Source organism: Anolis sagrei, chromosome 4, assembly GCF_037176765.1.
Source record: "Anolis sagrei isolate rAnoSag1 chromosome 4, rAnoSag1.mat, whole genome shotgun sequence".
Lineage (NCBI taxonomy): Eukaryota > Metazoa > Chordata > Lepidosauria > Squamata > Dactyloidae > Anolis > Anolis sagrei.
The window spans coordinates 189,107,943-189,125,172 of NC_090024.1; the positions used below are offsets into that span (position 1 = coordinate 189,107,943).

Genomic DNA, 17,230 nt, shown 5'->3' on the forward strand with positions numbered 1-17,230 from the left:
CAGGTTGCATAGCATTCAAGGACCTACTGGGATAATAGCTGAGGACAACTACCAGTACTCTATTGGCTAATGATAGGACTCAAGGAGAAAAGACATTCACTGTTGATGGGCTCAGATGTGAAAGAAAATTTGAGGCTGTACAATACATATTAAAGGAACATGGAGTGAGAAAGACATGAATCAGAGGAAACTAGAGCTAGGATTGAAATGCAGAAACATTGTAATATGAATGAGCCACATTGGGCAGGAATGGGACATTTTCAGTCAGATAATTACACAGTATTTTAGTCAGGAAATGAAAATCTAAAAAGAAATGGGGCAGCATTGATAGTGAGATACAACAAAAGCAGTCAAAAGATATCTTGTAAAATTTGATTGAATAATATCAATAATATTTCTGGAAAACCCCATCAATATAACCATTATCAATATTTATGCTCAACTACAGAGGCAAAAATAGGAACAATTGAAAAGCTGTATGCTGAGTCCAAGATGAAATTATTCATATACCAAAATAGAAGTTCTTGTTAAACATAGGTGATTGGAATGTAAATATAAGAAACAGAACAATATCAAAGCCTGTGTGAAAATTTGACCTAGGAATAAGAAATAAAGTAGGAGGGTAACTATGTTCATTGAAAACACATTCTTCAAGCAATTGTATATATGGACATCATCTGATTGATTTATTTCATCTCAAAAGCATTGAATAAATAAGTATAAAACTGATAAAAATAGAAGGAGGCACAAGTGGCTAAATAATTTTTGACCAAAAATGGGCAACAGCGACCACATTGTCTGTGGACTTAAACAATTCTTCCTCTGTGCATGAGGCAGGACATTGTGGCCAAGCATACAGTTGCCGAGTTGTTTCTTCTGCTCCACAGTCGCACAAGGTGGAGGAGTCTTCTAAGTAGTGCCATTTGCCAGATTGTCTTTTGATCTGCCCACTCCACGTCTGAGTCTATTCAGGGACTTCCAAGTTGGCCATTCTTGGTTTGCCCTGGAGGAAGACCCTAGTGGGGGGGGGGGTCCATTTGGGATTTCCTGCTTTAACTGCCTAGAGGGATACTCTTGCTGTTGCTGGGGGAACGTTAAGAGGAGTGGTGATTCTAATGAAGCTTTTCTTGATTTGAGTCTACTGGGAGGAGGCCGATAACCATACAGTGGATGGCTTTCACAGTGTTCAACCTTGTTTCTCTCACAGTTAGCAGCAACTTCCCATCGCACATCAGGGTGGGGAACGATGCCAGGTAGCACCTGATGGCCAATAGAGAAATCAAATAGGCTATATAATTGGAAGCAAATGATGGAGAAGCTCCATTTTGTCTGCAAAAACTAGATCAAGAGCACCTTGTGGCACAAAACATGAACTAATAAGATTTTTTTAAAAATCAAGTAAAGCTAATGACAAACATTAAACAAGTCCTCTTGCAAAATCAATCCTGAACAGCATCCTCATAGAATTGAAATATACTATAAAAAGGAGATGTATATAATTAAACCTAATTGATTGAAGCAAGGAACATTTTTTCAACTGGCAAACACTAAGAAAATGTAACTGAAAAACAACAAATGCATCTAACTTTTTGTACTACAGTGTTTCTGAAATAGTTTACAAAAATATGACCAAACTTGTTTTTCCATCAGCACCATAATATCCTGTTTCTTATATACTTTAAATAGGCTCAGTAACATTTTAGTCATATAGAGTTGACCGAATCAGTTTAGTGCCTTAGGCAAGCTAAGCTAACATAAAGTGCTTAGTCCCTAAGGCTTGCCATGTTATTTTGGCACATGATGCAGAAAATCCCAATGCCTGGCCGTAAAATGAGAACAACAACAAAACAATAACGATTTGCTGCCCCTTCACTGCCACTGAGTAAGACGACCACCTAATTTGCCAATAAGAAGGCAGGCCTTTTATAGGTGTACAAAACATCCATGTAAATGTCGTTCTTATGAAACAAGAAATATTATATTGCCATGTCTCTTGTACTGAAGATCTGGACAGAGAGAGGGCAGGAACTCCTCTTTGAGAACCAGGTTTCTCATCACAACTGTGTAGCTGTGTTAAGGTATCACATTGCATCCTGGAGAGGCCAGTTCTGTCTCTCCTGCTAAGAACTGTGTAAAGGAGGATGAATAATACAGGAGAGAGGAAGCAGTCAGATTTGCCTGAGTAAGCAGAGAGAGAGAACTTTCCCAAGAGGCGACCAGCACTATCCCAGATCAAATAACTATGTTCTTTTTTTCTGGGGCATACACATCACATGCCAGCCAACACAGTCACTCTTTAGAAGTAAAGCCCGAAGGAAAAGAGATCTTTAGAGCTGATTGTAAGTTGGAGAACATGCCTCCTTGTGAGATCCATAGCAATTTATCATGAACTTATTAATCATCTTTCTTTTATTGATAGAGTAAGTGTCTTTGTTACATAAGCAATTCTTTTGACTGCTGTGCAATTGCTTTTACTTATAGCAGCATGCATCTGAGAAAAATACTGGCAAGTCAAAGTAGATGCTTAAGTTTATTCTTGACTGACTGTGTTGAAAAAAAGGAAATTGTAGGAAGCCTTATTGATTCAAGTAGCAAGAGATGGGGAATCTATATGACAGCAGTATCCTATTCCTTTGTATCAAGCCCATGCGTGATAATCGTAAAGCAACACTGTTTGGTTATGAGTTTTTGTTGTATGTATTAGTTTGACTTTTTGGTCAAGAAAGGGATTTGCTGTATTAAGTATTGCAAATTACCACAAGAGGGCACACATGTGGCCTGATTCTCTCACAGTAGGTTTTCATCAAGGGAAGCCAGTTTCTTTTGTTCAGAGCTATAAGGCTGTTTACTGTGAAACCTGTCTTTGCATGTATGCTGTCACTCAGATCATCACTACAGGCCAGGCAGCTCAAGGATGTCTTTTTGTGCTCTGAATTATTCATAAAAACTCCAAACATTTATCTATGACAACTTTACATCTTCAGAACATATTTACAGCATTTGCAGGGTCAACTCAAGACATTTTGGTGCCTCAGGGCGAACAATACATGGTGCCTCCTGCTCACCCAAATGTACTGCCAACATTTCATGGATGAAAAACAGGACACGGGCAGCCAAGTAGTTTCAGATTGTGATCAAGGTGGCAAAAAAGAAGAACACTCTAGACAGGAGAAGCTGCAGCAGTTTGTCTTTGCCTAAATCTACAGGGAAGGGCAAAATTCTGACCCTCCTCTCCTCCCCCTGCTAAATTAATTGAGTGCAAACTATTTTTGCAGTTTGAACCCAGTTTTCAGCAACTGAAATAGGTTAATGATAATGGGAGCAGGAGGAAGGGAAAGAAACTGTGACAATTTAAAAGTTGCTGAAAAAGTAGGACTGTGCCTGCTAAATCTGGACAGTTAGGGGGTATCTGCAATAGTGCAAAACAGCAAAAGCCAACTAAGCCATTCTGGTCCATGAGTCAGGTTCTATGTGCCCTGCTATAACTCCCCAGATCTGTTACCTGAGGCAACTGCTTCAATCTGCTTAAAAATAGGACTAACCCTGGGGCTTATCTGGGATATCTGAAAGGATGCAGACTAGAGATATGCAAAGGAAAAGTGGCTCACCCATTATGGTTGCTATAACAGCCTGTGTCAGAACACACACCCAGGGGCAGCTCAACCCATTACGCAAAGTAAGCATTCGCAGTATAGTTGATTTTGCCCAGGGGTGCCCCTGAGGCGCTCTTGGGGGGAAATAGACCATGGCATATGCGAGTTGTAGTTACTGGGATGTATAGTTCAATCAAAGAACATTCTGAACTCCACCAATGATCGAATTGAACCAAATATGGCACACAGAACTCCCACGACGAACAGAAAATACATATCAGTGATTGGGTGGGGGGTGGGGGCAAAATAGTTTGCTTACCATTGAAAATTACCTAGGGCCGCCTCTGTACACACCAAACTCATTTCCTTTTTATGCTATCTACTCCTTTGTAGAGAATCCCAAATGTGGAACTCATTTTTCAATATGGTACTTTTTGAAAATAAATCTAGTCAGCTAGTAAAAAAGGAACAATAGGTCTAGAACCCACAGGGCAAACTATATATTATAGTATTTATATAGTGTTTATATCCTTACCACTTGTGTGCTGATGACAAAAAGCCCAATCCATCCACCCACCATGACAAATGGAATGTTACATTGGACCCAAGATGTGGAGGAAGATGAGCTTTAATTCTTTGTTCCTGCTGAGGTCCTAATCCAGAGAGGGCTTCTGAGCGTGCTATTTATTTCTTTAAGGTAACCACATGAGAACAAAAGGCTTGAACATCTGATCCATGCAGCTGCTAGAGTAACATGGCTCTGAGAATCTGATGTAAACATTGATGATAGAATGAGGAAAGGGACGTGGAGGGAAAAAATAGGGCAGGATGGGGGAAGGAAAAGAGGACATACTGAAGCCAACATGTAAACAGAGAAGGGGGGAGGATGGGGAAGGAAACAATTACACGTGTGTGGAAGAAAGGAAGTGCAAGAAGGTGGGGGTGATGGATGGGGGATCCAAGGAAAGGGAGAACACAAACAGCCCCCAGCTTATGTTCTGCTTTCTCTGCAGTAATGTGTTCACCTTGTGCTGTCAGCAAGTCATTACTCAGAGCTTGGCTAGCGATTGGCTGGCTAAAAATGCCTCTCTAATCTCTGGGCTGATCTTTACCCCCCTCCCACCCATCTGCTGTGACCTTCCTTCCAACGTGCACAAGCTGAGAAAGAAAGGGAAGAATCCAGTAGAGTTCCTTGCCAGGCAGTTGGCATCCAAACCAAACGTGAGACCGCAGTGCTACTCGGCTGGGACCCAGCTTTTCTGGCCAGGATCTGATGGTTCCTACAACCAATCCAGAAAGGTATGTTGTGGGCAATTTCTTTTATCCCTTAAGACCATCCTGCATCCTCTCCTCCACAGATTATATTCACATTTCTATAGGCTGTTCCATCAGCCAAGTGGTCCTTAGCATCATACTACATTTGGGATGCAGCCAGTCTTGATAGGAATGTGTATGTGTTTTTGTAAACCACCAGCCCATCTGCTATGCAGATCTTAAGGTGTGGGTGTTTGGCCTGTTCCTATGAGACACGTGGGCATCAGGTGGCTGCTGAGAATCATAACACACCATAAGGCCCTCTTTTGCACTGCTGTGCACCAGTCATGTTGTTCATGCTGGGGAAGAAACAGACATTCACTGGGCATTCAGAGAGGCAGCACTACTTTGTGGAAGGTTCTAACTTTGTTTTCTGTGGCACAGTTTCAGTTGACGTTGTTTCCACCTTCAGTGGTTCAAATTACCTGAGATGACTCTTATTTCACCACTTCATTTTCAATATTGCTAACATGATCAAGGTGCAAAGGAGTCATAAGATAAGCATGATTTGGATAAAACTTTGAGGTCCATGAATGAAATTGATAGATGTGTCCTGTCTGTGAGGTTATGGGTAGTCTCCATCCGCGTTCATATACAAAGTTGTTATAGATGAAACATTTATATTTCATGCATAGACATGGACAACAGTACATTGACAGCATAATATAAATAAATGAGAAAAGAGACTCACTCTGCAACACATATAGAAGTCTGGCTTACCATAATTATGACATGGATGTTCCCCAGATGGTAGTCCCTCTTTAGTGTGCTATCTTTGCTGCACCAATGATTTGCTATCTCCAACTGGAAATAGGGACAAAATACTGGCACCATCCTAAGATCAGCTGCTTTGTAGCTGAAAAAGCACTGACCCATAAGCCTTTTAGACTCTATCTGGGTCTTCTTTGTTTTAAGCTTTATACGGGTTTACCCTGCCAGCTGTTTCTAAGGCCACCATGGAGAGGATAGGGAACAGATTAGAGAGAGAAAGGGTTAGCTTGAAAAGGGGTCTCTTGCTTACTCCTCATTTGCAGTAACAAAGTCCTCCAGGGCATAGTATATTATCAAGTACACACTACTAATAAATCATTTCCATTTTTTTCTCCATCCAGACCAAGGAAGTAATGTAACATTACATGTAATATATTAATTTTGGGAGGTAACAAAATTAGAGTTAGAGTTTTGTGCAAAAATAATATAGGAACTGGCAACATCATTACTTTGGGAGCAGAAGCAGTCACCTTCACCTTTCATTTGGTCAGAGGTCCAGTTTTGGGCCTCACTCATTTTTTGTATTGTTAAGTTTACTTTCAATAACAAACAACATTAGTTACTTTTTAAAACATAATACCAAGTCATGAATTACTTAGTAAAATAATAGTGCAGGGTCTATATTCATTATGAAGTCTTTCCTCTATAATTTCAGTAATTTTAAAAGACAGAGAAATTTCAGTTCAAATGCATTTAAATTCTGCCAGAAAAGAACATAGTAAAAACTCTATTTTTTAAAATACAGTAATTGAACTGCTCTAAAGGGATTTATTTTCTTTTAAATGGTTCATTTTCCTTTCTTTTCTTTATTTTATAGGCATCTGTGCATTATTATATTATTTGCTTAACAAATAAGAGAGAATGAAGAGCTGTTATTTTCTAAAACAGCAATAAGAACTGAGAACCAGGGTGGTGCCATGGTTTGAGCACTAGACTGTGACTGGAGACGAGGGTCTGAAACCCACTTGAGCAAGCCACACTCTCTCAGCCTCAAAGAAAGGCAAAGGCAACTCCCCTCTGAATCTTGCTAAGAAAACCCTATAATAGATTTGTCTGATGTTGCTATAAATTGGAAATGACTTGGAAACACATAACAACAACAACAAACGTGAACTGAAGCAGCTATGTACAGATTAAACTTCTTATTTTCAAATCTAATCTATTCATCTCCTAATCTGTTGCTGTTCTTTGGGTATCACGTGATATTCACATTCTGTGGCAGATGGTGGCTTCCATATAAATCTACGTTTTCCCATCAGAGTTTTAATTTAAGCATTAATGGATCTATCCAAGGTGCTGAACTCTAGCCCCAAATATGTAAATTCCCCAGGAAATGTCTTTCAAAGCATAGTCTAAGACCTAGAGTTGATTTAATAATCCATTAGTGTGAAAGCCAGCAGCCAATATTTTTCAGATTTCCACTAGAGGGAAACGCTTTCTAGGAAGGGCAAATGTTTTGATCTGTGGCACCCTGGATTCTTCTCCCTTCATTTGGCTCTTGCTGAGCAACTTTTCAAACTGTTAATCTCCTTAGCATGGCTATGTGTGGTCAGCTGAATATCTCTTGAATCCTCACATCACTCTTAACACAAACCTGCACATCTCTACTCAGAGGAAAGCCTTTGTGAGTTCAGTGGGACTTATTCCCGAGATAGCTTGTATAAGGTTAGCTTTAGACCTAAATCCTTTTGCTCTCTTCTCAACTAAAGCAGACCCATTGATTCAATGAGATTTGCATACATTTTAAACTCATCATTGGGCAAACGATTCCTTGTTTCTGCTTTAGCTGGAGTTAGCAATTGGATGTAGGCTTACATACTAAGAGCTTTGGCTGTTCCTGGATCCAATTTGGTCTCTGTTCAGTCACATGACTGATTATTTTATTGAAAGGAAGTCTTCAGGTGACCTCTTTGACACTCCAGAGAAAGATTCCTGTACTAATAGTTGTTGCCTCTTGTCTTTGTATCTGAACTGCCCCAAATCTAGAAAGGTCAGCACAATTCAATCATAACAGCCAACTCTAGGAAACCAAACGTGGTTAGAGGGCATCATTTCATTAAATGTTTAGACCTAAATACAACTATTAATCCCAACTAGATTAGCTCCTTGAAGCAATGGGATTTATATAAATGTGCTAAATTCACATTTATTCAATGGTTCATCGATTCTAGTTGGAACTAACATAACCAGGAAGAAACAATGTGGTCTCCACATTGTAACATCCAAACGCCCTTGCCTTAAAGCACCACACAATTATAGTGCTATGATTCTGCTTTCACATCCATAGTTACATCCTGTGGAATTATGGGATTAGCATTTTAGCACAGAGTAGTTGGAATTCTCAGATAGATAGCTTTAATGTTATATCAAACGATATGCCCAGGCTTCAGAGGATGCACCCATGGCCTTTAAAGTGGCATCATAGCACGAGTATAGTGTGAGTTGGTGCAATGGTTTCTGACCCATTTCTCATCAAAACTGTTTGAAAAAGATTAGCAGGCATTATTCTCATTCCTTTTCCCTCTGGGAGAAGGGAGATTAACAATCATGGTCAGTTTACATCCCCATCAAGCACTATTGCAAATAGATATCCCTAATTGGAGTTTAACATTACATCAGCTCCCCCCTCTCACATCTATAAGCATCTGTTGTCTAGACTTCTTTGACTCCGTGTATCTCCTGAACATCCCTATTTGGCCAAGGCTCCAGTAGGGCATTCCACTGTTCATTAATGTTTTGCTCCAGGCAGTGGCAGTTTCTATCACAGCCCCATCTCAGGGGCATTACTCCTTGCTATTTAATATCCTCAGGCTGTATCTTAGCCTGTCACCTATTACTGTATCGCAAATTGATAAGACACTCCAAGGTTCTCCTTGCTGCTTCTGTTAACATCCAACCACATTGAACATTGGGAGAAAAACTGTGAAGAAACCGTACCTAGAGGGCAATTATTTTTTTCCACGCTGCAGCATTTTACCTGGATTGGTTATGTGCAGCAAAAGCTTAAGGGAAATCCCGGGGTCTTTTTTTAAAAAAACCAGCAAAAGACACAGATTTGCAAACTGGTCTCTGTGCAATTGAAAGCATTGATTTCTTTTTCTCTAGACAGATTTTTGGTGGCTTTAATTCTTCAGTCATACATAGTGATTCCCAATTGTCAGTTTGATTTAATACATGCATATAAACAAACACTGATAATGTATTTATCCCAAGTTGCTCTCTATGTTACTCTAAGGAAGGGAACAATCCTCCTAGAAATAAACAAATTCTGTTAGTTTTGCGGCCCAATTTTTAAAACATGTATATTTCTGTTCATTAGTTGGGTTGGCAAACCCTGTAGACATTTACTTATTTGTTAGATTTCTGTAGTACTCAGTAGCTGAAATTCTCTGTGCTTTAGTGTAATGAAAACAAAACAATTTTTTAAAAATTCACTAAAAACTTTTAAAGAATAGCTACAAAGTAAAGCCAGAGTGTACTCAAGAGCACCATGAGATCTGGAAAACACAAATACATCTCCTTACCATCGGTAAGTCACAGCCTCTCAACCTTAGAATGACAACACCCTCTATACAAACCTTGTCATTAAAACCCTCAGATATTGTTGCTGGAAGCCAAGCCTCATTGGATGTCAGATGAGGCTCTTCAATGCAGAGAAATAGAAGAGAACAACACAGAAAGTGGATTAAGAGACATCTTCCACAGGCCAGGGCCCACAAAATTAAAGGAAAATTCAAATATGAATAGGGTTGCTAAATGCCCAACAAGGGAACACATTATATAATCAAGACAAAAGTCAGTGGAAACAGTACACTGAAGAACCACTTGAAGATGAACTATACTTTTAGGAAGTGAACAGGAAAAGTCACTCAAACTGCTTGGGAGAAATAAATCCCAAGAACAGGTGGCGTACCAATAGAACTGTGTCAAGATGGAAAGAGGGAATATGTTCAGATTCTAACAAAAAATATACAAAACAAGATGAAAAGCAAAACTGGCCCACAGACTAGAAGTATTCAAAATACATTCCAAACCCCAAGAAAGTGACCCCCAGTGAGTGCAGTAACCATTGCACCATTCAACAGATATCTTATGCAATCAAAATATGATTAAGATTTTACAAGAAAGGTTTTTACCATATATGGAGTGAGAAAAAGCAGATGTCCTAGCTGGGTTTAGAAAAGGATAAAAAACTTCAGAGATGGCTGAAGTTAATCACCCTGTTTAATTTATATGCAGAACATATACAGAAATCAGAATTAGACTCAGAGGAAGCAGGTAAGATTTGCAGAAGGAACATCAACAAATTAAGATATTACTTATAGAAAAAAAATCAAAGACACAAATGAACTACTGATTAAAATTACACAAGAAATTTACAAAAAGCAGGACTACAGTTGAATATTAAGAAGACAAAAATAATGGTCACATGATCTATTTAACTTTAGTGGGTAATGAAGACACTGGAATAGCTGAAGTTTCCTAATACCTTGACTCAATTATTAACCCAAATGGAAACTGTAGTAAAAAAAAGTGGAAGGCTAAGACTTGAAATGACAATCATGTAGTAGCTACAAAAGATTCTCATGTGTAAAAAAATAGGAAGAGAGAGTAGGAATAGGACTGTGCCTCCAACGTGCTAGCAATGTGAAGTACTACAGGTCATTCACACAACACTATTATAACATTCTTATCCTACTTTAACTACAATGTTTCCATCATATGGAGTCCTGGAGATCATAGTTTGGTGCTCTGGCTGAAAATCCTAAAGGCCTCTTCCTCAATGGCTGGACCCAGGATTCCATAGGACAGAACCTTAGCAGTTACAGTGGAATCATAGCACTATAATTCAGTAGACTGAATGGTCTTTGTTTTTTCAAAATACCTTCTTTCCTGTTACTGCCATTAGCATAGATTGGCTCTGAATGAAGAATACAGAAAATCAGAAGTCTGATTGTTTCTCTCAAGATAAGAGGGAAAGGGGGTGTGTGTGTGTTTCAGTGAATTATACATGCAATATGCAAGAATTGGTTGTTTTTAGCCTGGAAATGGAAGGACTAGACAGGTACACTCTATTCAAATTTCTGTTCAGATGGCTTCCATGTTAGTAGAATCTGCTTTGAGGTTGAGTCTGAGCTTTGAAGGAGCCATCCAGGATTCTGACCCCTGTCTCCCAAGTAGGTTCAGCACCTTGGATAGCCCCTCGAAGTAAAGCCCTGTGAGACGTAACCAATGATGATTGATGATTATTTATTATGGTCCTAAAAGTTTTAAGTTATAGTAAGGACAGAAAAGGTTAAAGAAACATAGGCACAGGACAGACAGGCAGAAATTGGTAAAAGTAATAGAAAGGAGAGGGGGGGGAATCATCCTACTTCTAATCCTATTGCTGTGAGAGAGTGAATGAATTCTAAAAGTTAAAGCAAGTAAGTAACTCAAGACTAATATAATATTTTAAAAGAAAAGAAGAAATCCCTTAAAAAGTAACAAGCTGCTGTTCCTTTCCTTCAAAATCCCTTCCAATGACCAATACTGACTGATAGAAGATTACAAATGAGAATGAGATTGAAAGAGAGCAGAGAGAGACTGAAGGAGAAAAACAGTTTTCCCCAGAAAAGAGACTGCTCTGGCTGCTGTCGGTTGGCTGCTTCTTTTCCACTTTTGGAGATGGAGGGCCCTTCCAGACAGGACCTATTTCCCAGGATCTGATCCCAGATTTTCTGCTTTAAATTGAATTATATGAGTCCGCACTGCCAGATAATCTGGAATAAACAGAAAACCTGGGACCAGATCCTGGAATATAGGGCCTGTCTGGAAGGGCCTGGAGAGGAGAGAGAAGCAAGAAGCTATACGAACTGAAGCTGTTTCCAATTCCCACTGCCCAAATGCGGATGCGCACCCCACCCACCCTTGCATTTCCCACAGTCCCATGAAAAATAAAGAAATAAAATAAAGTAAGAATGAATACATTTAAATTGAAAAAGAAATAGATTGCTGTGCTTTTTTTTTTAGTCTGAAGCAAGGCACTGGAGGCAAGCTGAAGCTAGAGCTGCGAGTGGCAGCAGTAAGTCAGTGGCAACGGAGGGGGTCTGGAGCATGACCTTCTCCTTCCAAAGCCCGGGTGCAACTGAAAATGGAGGCATTTGTCCCCATGTTTATAGACCTAACACATCACAGCTTTCTTTCCTTCTGATTGACTCAATGGCCAGTAGGGGACTGAGAAACCCTGTGCAATGTGCATGGTCTGCTGCAGCTTGCACTCCACATGGAAGAAGGGAAAGCAGCCTAGCATCGTGGTCCGTTGTGGACAAAAAGAAGATGGCGCTACCACTAGTACCATTATGGCTGGATGAAAGAGCTTGAAAGCTGAACCAACAGGAGCCTGTTTTTCAAAATGGATAAGTGCACAGCCCTAGTAGCCATCCCCTTAACATGGAAGCCACTACTGCAAAGAAAAAGGTGTGAGAATTCAGAGTCAGCCTCCTTTCAGCTTGGAAAAAACATGACATGCAACATTTATATATGGATGTTTGTATGATGTATGTATGTATGTATGCATATGTGGATTGTGTTTGTATTCCTCATTTCTCCCAAGTAGGATCCAAGGCAGCTTTCAAAACAATTAAAATTCACAATAAAAAATTAAAAACAAAAGATAAATTGAAAATAAAGCATCACAAAACATATTTTAAAACATATACAAGATTTCAGAAATAAAATAACCCCATAAAAAGCTCTTTTGCCAACAAGTTATAACCCTGTCTGAATAACAAACAATATATAATAATACTACTTTATTTATAGACTCCCCTATCTCCCCGAGGGGACTCAGGGCAGTTTCCAACACGTATGGCAAGCATTCATTGCCAACAAAGAAACATACCAACAAATTACATCAAAACGAGATACATCAAGCAATATAATACAGTCTAACTGTAAACTTAATACCAAATAAAATATACCAAAAATTAAACTAACCACCCTAGCAGACATAATCACATCATATAAATTTACACAAAATAAAACACTTAAAGCAACTGGACCCATATTAAGAAGTCTACCTGTTTGTTAGACTGTGTTTAGAATCTTGATCAAAGATTGAGACTGTAGTATACAGCCCATGTCAGAGAGAATAATGGAATCATCCATTCCCAGAGCAGGATCCTGTCCCTCCCTGCTGGAGAGTGGCCCCAAATTTCCCAAAATCTGGATCTGTTTATTTTTATTACTATTATTATCCTACATTTCTTCCAATGAGCTCAAAGCAACATGCATGATTCCCATTCTCCCCAATAGTCTTGAGAGGCAGGTTAGAGAGAGTAATTGCTCCCAGGATATTTCAGATTGCAGTACAACCTGTTATCGCAACACCTTACCGGCTGCTGGCTGTGTCTTTGCCAGCACTAATACAATTAATTAATCATGTCTTCACAGCAGCATTGAATACCACCTTTACCAAATATTTTGTTTACTGTTCTGTATTAAATTCTTAAATTCCCCTGGAGATTTTAAGAAATTTCTGTTAAGAAGCATCCATGTTTTTTGTAGAACGTCATATAAAAATGGCTAACCTTCTCCAAACCATTTATGTATTTCTTCTGCAGTTTGCTTGGTATCTGCTGGCGTCACACTTCCCTTGCAAATTGTAGCTGCAAGTCCTTTGATAACTGGATTAAGGAGAGCCTTGCCTGCCCACACTGCGGCTCCGCGCTCTTCTCCTTGGCTGCTTTTGTGCCCTCTGTGGAAATGCTAATTCAAACATTTCTACAGCAGCTTTCCCAAAATCTCTGACAGAAGACTGATGCCAGGGGACTCTTGTCCTTCTTCTTCCTTCTCTCCCTTAACACATTTAATAATAGAAGAACAACAGAGACTATAAAACGCCGCTTTGCATCACCACTCCTCTCTTGTGTGCCTACAGAAATAGGCTCTATAGGGAGAACACATGACCATCCAGAGCTAAGAAAACCCAGGGATCAACAATAGAACAGCTTTCTCTTCACATCCATAGAGCTCTTCCAGATTGATCCAAAGCAGCTTGAATTCGCATAAAATATTTCCTTAAATTTTGTTGGTTGGTATCACTTCTTAACATTTGTCTCATCAGGAAGACCCCAGTGTCATTCTTCACGCCAGGGTGCACTATCATTATTTTGTGTGTATAACGTGAACTTCATCACACTAAAGCATGGATCCACTTTAAATCCAGTTTCTGCCTCCTGCAGAATTCTGGGGTTTGTAGTTTAGTGAGGCCCAGGGCCTGTCTGGCTGTTTAAAGCTCCCTCCCTAAACTACAAACCTTATAATTCTGCAGAAGGCAGCCACAGGATTTAAAGTGGATAGATGCTGTAATGTGATAAAGTCCAACAGCCCATCACACGTGCATGGAAGTCCCTATGTGTTTGTGTGTGTTAGAGAGAGTGGAGGAGGGAAAGAATAAATGAGCCTCCTGTTCTTGATGCTTGCCTCTGGCTGCAAAAACAAGCACCTAACAGGCACAACTGATCATTGCAAGAGGGAAGGCCTTTGATTTGGTGGATCACTATGGTGCAGGCATTGCATAGGTTCTGAATTCTAAGATATCTGCAATCATTTAGGGCCCAGAGTAATTTGAGATCTCACTATCTTGTTGTGCCCCCCTCCCTTGAGGAATGCTTTTGGAAGGAGTTGGGTGTCATTAAGAGTTTGGGGGTACAAGGGTTTCCGAATGAAGCAGAGAGTGTTTGAGGACCGGGACATCCGTAGGGATACCAAGGTGCTTGTTTATAAAGCTATTGTCCTCCCAACCCTGCTCTATGCCTGTGAGACGTGAACTGTCTACAGACGTCACATGCAGCTCCTGGAACGATTCCATCAGCGCTGCCTCTGGGAAATCCTGCAAATCTTTTGGGAAGACAAGCGGACAAACGTCAGCGTGCTGGAAGAAGCAAAGACCACCAGCATCGAAGTGATGGTCCTCCGCCACCAACTCCGCTGGACCGGCCATGTTGTCCGGATGCCTGACCACCGTCTCCCAAAGCAGCTGCTCTACTCCGAACTCAAGAACAGAAAACGGAATGTTGGAGGACAGGAAAAGAGATTTAAAGATGGGCTCAAAGCCAACCTTAAAAACTCTGGCATAGACACTGAGAACTGGGAAGCCCTGGCCCTTGACCGCTCTAGCTGGAGGTCGGCTGTGACCAGCAGTGCTGCAGAATTTGAGGAGGCACGAGTGGAGGGTGAAAAAGAGAAACGTGCCAAGAGGAAGGCGTGTCAAACCAACCCCGACCGGGACCACCTTCCACCTGGAAACCAATGCCCTTACTGCGGAAGAAGATGCAGAGCAAGAATAGGGCTCCACAGCCACAAACGGACCCACAAGAATATTGGAAGACAATCATCCTCGGAAAGCGAGGGATCGCCTAAGAAGAAGGCAAGGGTTGCACAGCATGACCCCAAGGCAGGAGCTATGTAGCTTAAGTCTTCTTAATTCTTCCTTCCGATTTCAGGTAAACTTGTAAACTTGATCATGCGGTCTGAGGCAGAATAGAAACTGGAGCCATTCCTCCACCAAGAAACATCAGTAAAGATACATAGTAGCCATAGTAGCCATAGTATTTTAGTACTGATGATTTTTTAAAAACCCTAAACTTTGTGAGAATTAAAACTAAGTTCTAATCATTTCCTGATCATTTCATGGCACCAAAATAAGCTGCCTGAAACAGAGCTGTCATGTTATTCTACTGCATGGTATGGCCAACAATACTGTCTTATAGCACATGGGATATGACTAGGGATATACATTTTTGTGTCAGTGATCTCTCCCTCTTAAGCCATATTGCATTGGTTCCATTAGGTGATCCCTCTTTGTCCGAGTATGATGGGTTTCCAAGTGTAGTGTCTTGGCGGTGGATATGTAGGTGACTGTGGAGCCCTATTCTTGACCCACATGTTCTTCCACAGTGAGGACATTGGTTTCCATAGAACTTAACATTGACTTGTGAGCTAAGAAAATATATGAATAATGAATAGAAATATTGATGGGAAAATTTAGAAAGTAAGCATCTTAAAACTCAAAACACGTAGACTAGAGCATGGCTGGTGAGTTTGTGGATATTCAAATATTGTTGGGCTCCAATCTCTATCAGCACCAGCTAGGAAGAAACGTGAGAACTGTAATCAACAGTACCGGGGTGGTTACAGATTTTCAACCACTGTTCTAGAATGTGGCTTATTGCCTGAGAAGATAAAAACAACCTTTGGAGAAATGCTTTCAACCAAAGATGCTCTGCACAATGCCAGGTTTGTGGATCATCAGCTCTACAGGCACCAGAAGATAAGACAGAAGATGGTGTTCTGTCATGAAAATGCCTTATTTTTTATTCAGTTAGCCTCCCTTCACTTGACAAGTACCTGGCATTACTGGCCAAGCTTCTCTTCAGCAACTTCGTCTTGTCCTTGTTTCCTTAGAATGAAATAGTGATTAATAGGCTAGTACTGATGAAATTGCTCAGAGGGCCAGGATGGATTTAATCGTAAAAGGATTCTGAACTGCTGGCACTTGGATCTTGCAGTGTGCTATGGGAGGCTATTGATTTACTGCACATGGGGGAAGACAGCAAAGGAAGATTTTGTTGTTAAGAGAGACGGATGTAGTCACACTGAGAGATAGCAAAACTGCATTTGCAATGAGAGCTGACTCCAACCTACTACAAATATAGTTTCATCTTTCCTGCAATGGAATGATGATAGCTGGTCTTCGAACCACTTGGATCACTTTGTTACCTGAAGAAATGGAAATGAGCATGTAGGTGACTTTAAGTTGCCTGTCAACCAATGGTGCCTCCATGAAATTCATAGAGTTTACTTAAGCAAGGTGGTTTGCCGTTACCTTCCTATAGTGCCTAGTATTCCTTGATGGTCCCTTGTCCATTTACTAACCAATCCTGACCTTATTTAGCTTCTAAGATCACATGGGATCTGCTACCTTCAGGATATTTAGAATTTTAAAGCCTTGTACATGATGGCCATGTATAAATACACGAGGGGAAGTTATAGGGAGGAGGGAGCATGCTTGTTTTCTGCTGCCCAGGAGACTAGGATGCAGAACAATGGCTTCAAACTACAGGAAAGCAGATTCCACCTGAACATTAGGAAGAACTTTCTAATGGTGAGAGCTGTTCAGCAGTGGAACCCTCTGCTCTGCAGTGTGGTGGAGACTCCTTCTTTGGAGGCTTTTAAACAGAGGTTGGATGTGATTTTCCTGCTTCTTGGTAAGGAGTTGAACTGGATGGCCCATGAGGTCGCTTCCAATTCTATGATTCTTTGATATAGCATATAATAATAATATAGTAGTATTATTTTATTTCTTACCTGCCTCTTCTTTTGGCTCAAGATGGGTTACAACATAGCTAAAACACATAATCATTATATTATATTTTTGTAGAAATACATATTAAAATGTATTTCTACAAAATACATATATTAAAATACATAGAACAATGATTAAAATATGGTGGACAAAAGATGTGAGTTTAAAATTCATATAGCAGAGTGGATTTAAATGGGGGCAG

The 17,230-nt window shown here is 40.2% G+C and overlaps 1 protein-coding gene across 1 annotated transcript in view; it reads left to right on the forward strand.

Moving 5' to 3' along the window:
• The first annotated feature begins 4,702 nt into the window (after positions 1-4,702).
• Positions 4,703-17,230, forward strand: part of PACSIN1 (protein kinase C and casein kinase substrate in neurons 1) — an 81,343-nt gene continuing 68,815 nt past the window's right edge. The window contains exon 1 of the mRNA XM_060773114.2: positions 4,703-4,892. The gene's annotated coding sequence lies outside the window, so the exon portion shown is untranslated. The remainder of the gene's footprint in view (positions 4,893-17,230) is intronic.